The 7,592-nt window shown below is 34.8% G+C and overlaps 1 long non-coding RNA gene across 1 annotated transcript; it reads left to right on the top strand.

Moving 5' to 3' along the window:
• Window positions 1-3,071: 3,071 nt before the first annotated feature.
• Window positions 3,072-7,380, top strand: LOC113112748 (uncharacterized). Its single transcript, XR_003293478.1, has 5 exons — window positions 3,072-3,521; window positions 5,853-6,034; window positions 6,325-6,414; window positions 6,599-6,691; window positions 6,859-7,380. It is a non-coding gene; the product is annotated as an uncharacterized LOC113112748 (long non-coding RNA).
• The last annotated feature ends 212 nt before the right edge of the window (window positions 7,381-7,592 follow it).

Below are 7,592 nucleotides of genomic sequence, written 5' to 3'. Positions count from 1 at the left end.
CAGAGGTCTGGGTAACTATTCCTGTTTTACTCGATCTACTTCCTGAATGACATCATCCTCACTGAGTGACACCTCCTGGACAGCGAGGCATGCTTTACTCACTCGGTCATGTGATTACCCAAGACAAGGGCTGTAGTCATGCATTATCAAAAAGGCTCCTTATGCATAAACTCACTGTCTGACTAAAACTACATCTGCTCTATAAATACCACACCAGAATGGAAAATAGGTCACGATTGGAATTTATTGGTTTAATGTTTCCATTGCATGTTTCTGAATCCTAATGTTATTATTAATTTCCTGTACCAGGTTTATATCCGCTGTAGGTATTATTATCACGCTCTGAAACAGCACAACAGTTTATGGTATCTAAAACAGATCTGTGCAAATTGAATTTACTACTTTATTGCATAAAATAAAGCTTAAATAAATGTGTGCGGTGACACAGACTGAGTTCCTCAAATGTACAGGGTCACAACTCCTAGTAAAAGCTGAAGTGTTAATAGCTGATGACCTCCATATACACAGCTAGTGCTAAAAGTATTGTGTTTCAACATGAACAGAACCCTCTAGAATTTTCTATTAAAAGATAGAAAAGCCTGAATGAAGCCACTAAATGTTTAAAATGCAGCAATCGCACCTGTCAGCTACAGCTCTCCGGCATACAGTTCATGTAAAACTTTAAAACAAGCCCTCAGGCTGACAAAAGGAGTTCCTTATAAAGCTTTATACTGTCTGTGTACTTACAGCGTCTGTCTGTCCAACATCTGTGATCCGGTCACGAGCAGCTGTGATGTGTATATCTAGCTGACAATCATGCAGGTTTTTCCAGGTGATTCAGAAACAATGACATCATCCCTATCAGCACACACCTGTTTCCTCAAGAAGCTCCTCCCACCTCTCTGCCTTTAAAGGGACAGGCAGGGTAAACGTGTGACAGCTCATAAAGAACATTATCTGTTCGGACAGACTCAGTCATGTGATCCAATGCCAAACAGTGCGTTTATGATCTCACTCAGATAGCAAATATGACTTGAGACTGAATACAGAGCCAGTCAGCCAAATATAAATAAGTACGACCATTATTATATGTCATGTGAGGTCTTGTTTTTTGTGTTGCATTGCATATGCCTCAGGATTAATTATTTTAAAAAGGACAAGTCATTTTATATTAATCAGATGACACATTCTTAAATGATACAAACTTTTGACATTGTATAAAAACTGGCTTTAATAGAAGCTTATATGAGCCATTTAGTCCACATGCTTAGAAGATTAAACCCTGAAACATTGCTTCAAATTAGCAACTGAAATGTCATTCATAGCCAGCCCAGAAACATCAATGAAAATGCCATATGGGATATTTTTTACATTAATCCTCTGTCATAATAAAGTAGCGCTGTTGCCTGGATGGACAACTAAACAGTGTATAGGTCTAATTTCATCACTAATTACCCTGAAAATCATAATTAATAATTAAACCCAAAGCAGTTAAACATTAAGAACCTGTCATCAGTAATCTTAATCTGCCATTCACATTAAGACATTCAACCAACTGAACTCAAGAGTGATGTGAAAAATGAAATAGTGTGACTCCATATTGATAAAGACATACATCCATTCCAACCAGGGTTATTATAGTACACTAAAACTAAAAAATTTCACTATTTTAAATAAAATAAACAATAACTAAAATAAAATCTAAAAACTGGGTAATCAATATCTGTGCTGCGTCTCCTCGAGTGGTCAGTAGTACACACACAAGTAGCCATTCACCAATGTGTGCTGCGCTCCCATGGGAATTCTGGGGGATGGTTAAAAATAGCCCAGAGTTCCAAATGGGTGGCTTTCTCAGAATTTCTGTCCCTCAGCATGTTTCCATGCTTGAACTTGGCCTCTGAAGCGTCTCTATTCTTTTATCATCTATAAACACTGTGGCCTCAACCATGAAATCATTATGCCCGAGATAAGAATGTGGATATTGTGTTTTCATTTAAAGCCTGTCTGGGTCAAAATCATTTGGGTTATGCTGTTCTTCTCATATCAGCAAGAGAGTGCAGCAGATATATTAGCCAAGTAAAGTCTTAAAGAGTCTTTCATTTTTCATCTTTCAGGCATATAGGGTGTAGACTTTCTTACAGAAACCCACAACTCCATGTCTTCATGTCTGTGTAGAAATTTCATGGTTTTCAAGGAATGTCCATGACTCAACCTTTTTCAATAATACACAGAAATATTTAAGCAGAAACAGATGGGAGGGAGAGAGAGAGAGAGAAGTAATAAAAATCCTATTCGATGATTCACAGATGCCTATTCAAATCAAGGTCACCTTTTACCTTAGATATCATGATTGTCCTCAGTAAACAGCATAACTTAGCTTACCAGCCTAGTGACCTACAGGAGGTCATGTCACGGCTTAAACACTAAACACACTGTGTAATGACCCTGTATGTCAAATACACTGTCAGCTTCAATTAATGTTCAGTTCGCTGCCTCCAAATCCAATTATTCGTTAAAGCTACGGTGGATCTTTTCTATGGGAACAGCAAATAGTTCACATGCACCTCACAATTAGACATTAAATAAAGCGGAAAGCAGATTAAGGAACACGGGGCCTCTGTTAATTATGTTTGAAAGAGGCTCATGTTTAGACATCAATCTTTTAAGGCTGGCTGATGTCCAACAGGTTTTTAAAGGTAATTGACCTACCTAAGTCATTTTAGGAAGCAGCTATAAAAAACTAAATGAAGTAATGATAGGAAATGTGTTTACAGGGGAAGCAATGAGCTAAAATGTTTACACTATGACATCTGTAGGAGGGTCATCCACAATTCTCAGTCAAATGACTGCTGCAAGTGTTTTCATGGAAATATAAGGTATAAAACATGGTACGTAACTTAAGCATTACTTTTGCACAACATGTAGAGAATATAACTACATAATGTTGTCACAAAAAAGTATATGTATGCTAAATGCACACTTTAAAAGACCTTGGGACTTTAATACAAAACACAAATGTTAAACAGTCATTCAAAAGTATGGGGTCAGTTTAAACACTGAAAAAAAGGAAAAGCAGTTTTACTGAATTTACTAAAACGATACACTTACAATCTACTTAATACATTTATGTTTAAGATGGAAACATAATTGTATTGTTTAAATTCTAAATGAAATTCAACATAATCATCAAAACATGATATAATCACTTTGCAAGAAAATGTTCAAATTGTTTCAGATTTCAAACTAATGGTGTTCATGTAAAATGATTTTTTCTGCTGTTTGATTTATTTAATTAAAATAGGCCCATGTCACACAATTACTTTGTATTTTCTTCTCAACTTAATTCCATTGTGTAGGCTATAATTAATCTAATTCAGGTTTGTGAAATACGTCGTTTGCGCGGGAGCAACGCGCGCGAGAGCGTCTCCGCATGCGCTTTGAAATCCAGACCACACCAGGACCGTTGGTTTGGAAAGGACACATGAGGGCACTGACTGTCTTTTTTCAAAGCTCGTTAAAAGGTAAGAATTTCAGTATCTATTGTATGATATATTATACAAATGCATTAATTGTCAGATTAAATGCAACAATAATGTTTTAAGATAACCCCACACGCTTTTAAATCATGTCGATGGTATATTTCGTCGAGTGTCGTTGCAGATTTTTTTTTTTGGGTGAGAACGTTCAGGTTAATAAACCATGAATATTACTGGTAACATTAGTTTATCAAACTTCTACAATCCGATTAAACAATTTACAGATGGAAATCAAGTTCTCATCAGGTGAATAATAATAACATGGACTTTAGGATTTGTGTGGGGGAGGGGTTCGTAGCCGTTGTCATATCACTGCAATGGGCAAAAGCGCTCGCTCGATGCTATGTCAGTGCATGTCTTTGATTTACCAACGAAAGTGATGGACAGTAACGGAGTAGCTTTACATTTACTTAAGTACATTTTTCAAGTGTCTGTACTTTACTGGAGTAGTTTTATTTTGAGTAACTTTAAAAATAAACTTTTAAATCGGATCGCGAATCGCACCAAACGATTCGTTTACGAATTAGAATGATCCGATTGCAGCTGTTCTGGAGTCGACCACTCACTGATTCAAATGAACCGTTTAGTGTGAGTATACAGAAGAACCGGGAGATCTTGTGAGCGCGTGTGCATCTTGATGTTGTTAAAAGTAAGTTGTTAATGTCGAAATTTAAGATAAATTGTTGTAACTGAAAATCATATTTAGGTCAAAATTGTCAGTTGTTTGGGAACTAAATCCGCTGTAAAGAGTGATCTGTTTAAGCCCACTCAAATGCTCGAGTGCAGACGATGCAGACATCAATCAGCGTCTCTGTGTTTTAGGTAAAAAAATAAAAAAATAAACATTAACACAAATTAATAAAATAACTCATTAATTCAAATTCCACGCTGCCGTAATATTAACAGTTTTATTAAAATGCTACCATGTCCTATGTGACGTCTGTTTTTATATTGTTTATCAGCAGTAACGTTATATTGTTTGGATTAACTAGACGAGTAGACTGACATGAATGTTTATTCATAACCGTACCGAAAATAAGTAAATATTGTTAGCTGATGCTAACTGTCTAGCTAACAAGCTTGCTGGTGCTAACTTGAGGTAATTTTTATAAATAATGTCCAAATATTTTTATTCAACCACATATATATATATATATATATATATATATATATATATATATATATATATATATATTACATCTGGGGAGAAAAGAAAGGATGTGATGTTCAGAACATGGTAACTAACGTTACAGTAATTATCAAAGAGTAAAAGAGAAGCACCCGTTTGGCCAGGGTTGTTTTTACACCACAGACAAGATTTGAGAAGGAAAAAATAATTATGAAAATATAATTATATTTTCCTTAAAATGTTCTTCCTAACTTCAGGCCTTATTATCATGTCATATATAACTGTGATGTTCTGTAAAACAACAAACTTTAAAATACTTTGTTCTTACTGGTGAAGATCAGATGGTCATCTCTGTTTTCTCTCAGGTACATCACAGTGTAAGCTTCACAGTTAACATCACTCTTGTCAACGTAGTCCATATGAACAAAAATATATCTTGACTCCATATAGTGGTTATTTTGGGAAAAATCCCAGGTATTTTGAGCAGTAGGATTCAAAAAAAAAAAAAAAAGTGCTAATATAAAATTAAATTAATCTATATATCTTTATCTATTAATCTATCTATCTTTCAGTACTTTTTTACTTAAATACATAAAAAATTGAGTACTTTTGTACTTTCACTTGAGTAAAATTGAAAAAGGAGTACTTTTACTGGAGTAATATTTTACTATACGTATCTGTACTTTTACTCAAGGACTTGATTTGTGTACTTCGTCCACCACTGGTTAAACATACAGTATGTTTTTAGTGCAGGGACCTATTTTATCAAGTAAACGAATACTCGATAGCCCGGCCCTCGCCCATAACTCACAAAAATCTCTCAGGCAGGTTTTAAGATTACAATATTAGGATTTCACATCTAAATTAATACAAATTTTGTTGGCTAACTAACATGGTTGTCACTTTGAGATGGATATCATAATTAATATAAATGACTGCTGCAATAAAGATTATTTTATGGTATGCTATAAATTGTTTTTTAAAGTGAATGTTGGTTAATTTTCTAGTATTTACCATACATTTTGGAAAAAATTAAAAAGTCTTTTTTCCAAAAAGGTACATCTTAAAAGGGGGTAATATTATAAATAGCATTGTCTTTAATTTGGAAGCGTACAGTAAATTGTTACTTAAAATAATTAATTGTTGTTGTTATTTATGACTAATTTCTGCTTGTTCTCTCTTTACAGTGAAATTTGCTGTACATTTGGAATTCCAAAGCCTGTTCAGACAAATTACGAGCTAAGTCAGTCCCCAACAAAGGCAGTTAGCCTTGTAGAAGTCGGTGAATTAACTGATGAATACCCCTTGGCTGACTATTTGATTGGACATGTGCAGATGGTTACGTTAAAGAGATTTGTCTGCTGCAAAGGTAAGGAATAAATAAGTAAAAATAGCAGGTTAGCACACTATAATTTTTTTTGTTTGTTTGCATGTATTCACACTCTATTTTTTGTAATTGATGTTATTAGCATTACATTTCACATAATAAAATCAAGCTATTATCTTTATTATATTTTTTCTAGACTACAACATATTTGCCATACACATACATTTTTAGGAACTTTTAGTGAATGAGACCCATTGTGCTCTTTTGTATAATTGTGACTTGAGTAATGTCTTAAACTAACCTTTCTTTTTCTGCTTTGGCTTATTTTTAAGGATGACATTGATGCAGCTTGTGAACTTGCCATCAGAGGACTGTCTATCTATCTTAATGAGGACTCTAAAGATCTCATTCAGGAGTATGCGGTGAGTAGTTAGAGCTTAACTGATGGAATCTGTACTATGTTCAACAAGCAAAATATTAATACATCTAAAAAACATGGTTTCATCAAATATGCACACTGCAACATAAATGTAAAAAATAATAATTTTATCCACTAGACATGTAGCATTAATTGTAATACATATTCATCTTTTTTTCTGTCTTTAGGACATGGAAGAAGATCTTTTACAGTGTGCAATTGAGAAGACTACCATGGGCATCTTCCTGATAAAGCACACTGCAGACAATGAAGCCCATGATGTAGGCATTGTGCTAGAGGGTGTAGCAGTGTTTCAGGACCTTGACAGTGTGGATTTTTGGCAACTTCAATGTTTTTGGTCTAATTTATGCTCTTAACCTGCAGTACCCCACAAAGTTGCGTTTTACATATGAAATTTAGCAAAAACTCATCATGGACTTGGATGCAGGTGAACTCTCTATCAAGGCCCAATTTCAAATCTGAACTCCACCAGTGAGATGGACTGATTTTTGAATGACTACTGAGACTACAAACAATCAACCTCGGAAAATTTCAGCAGCCTTCATGCAAGACCACCGCAGAGGGTAAACCGTGATCTTGTTGTTTAGACTGTTCCCCTTTGCCTGCTCTGGTTTCTTTATCTTTTTTTTTTGTCTGAATTTGGCCCTTCTTTGGACTGGTTCAGAAGTTGATTGATTAGAGAGCTGAATCTATGAAACATGGTTGAACTAGCATAAATAAGATACATTGTTTATAGTTTAGGTAAGGGTCAGATACTGTATTTTCACATTGTTTTGTAATGTCTATATATAATTATCTTTGAAACGAAAGCGTTTTTCTTGAAATAACAGTTCCAGGTAGGGCTGCACGATATTGGGAAAAAATGACATTGCGATATTTTATTTTTCTGCGATATATATTGCGATATGAAATCTAATCTATTTTTTTCTTACAAACAAAAATTGGGTGAGCACACTTACATTCTCATTTTAAATGATGTAAACATCAACACCATCGTGTCAATTGATTAATATTTGCTGGAGAGCAGCTGGCCCGTACAGTTAATGAATAACGAATCAACTACGACAGCCTACATCGCACATCCTGCGATGTGACTATCGTGCAGCCCTAGTTCCAGGTACTGGTGTTCTTGGGTACAGTTTTAAGGTTCGTGAGAGAAAT

This window comes from Carassius auratus, chromosome 13 (genome assembly GCF_003368295.1).
Source record: "Carassius auratus strain Wakin chromosome 13, ASM336829v1, whole genome shotgun sequence".
NCBI lineage: Eukaryota > Metazoa > Chordata > Actinopteri > Cypriniformes > Cyprinidae > Carassius > Carassius auratus.
This window is presented reverse-complemented; position numbering and strand designations above follow the sequence as displayed.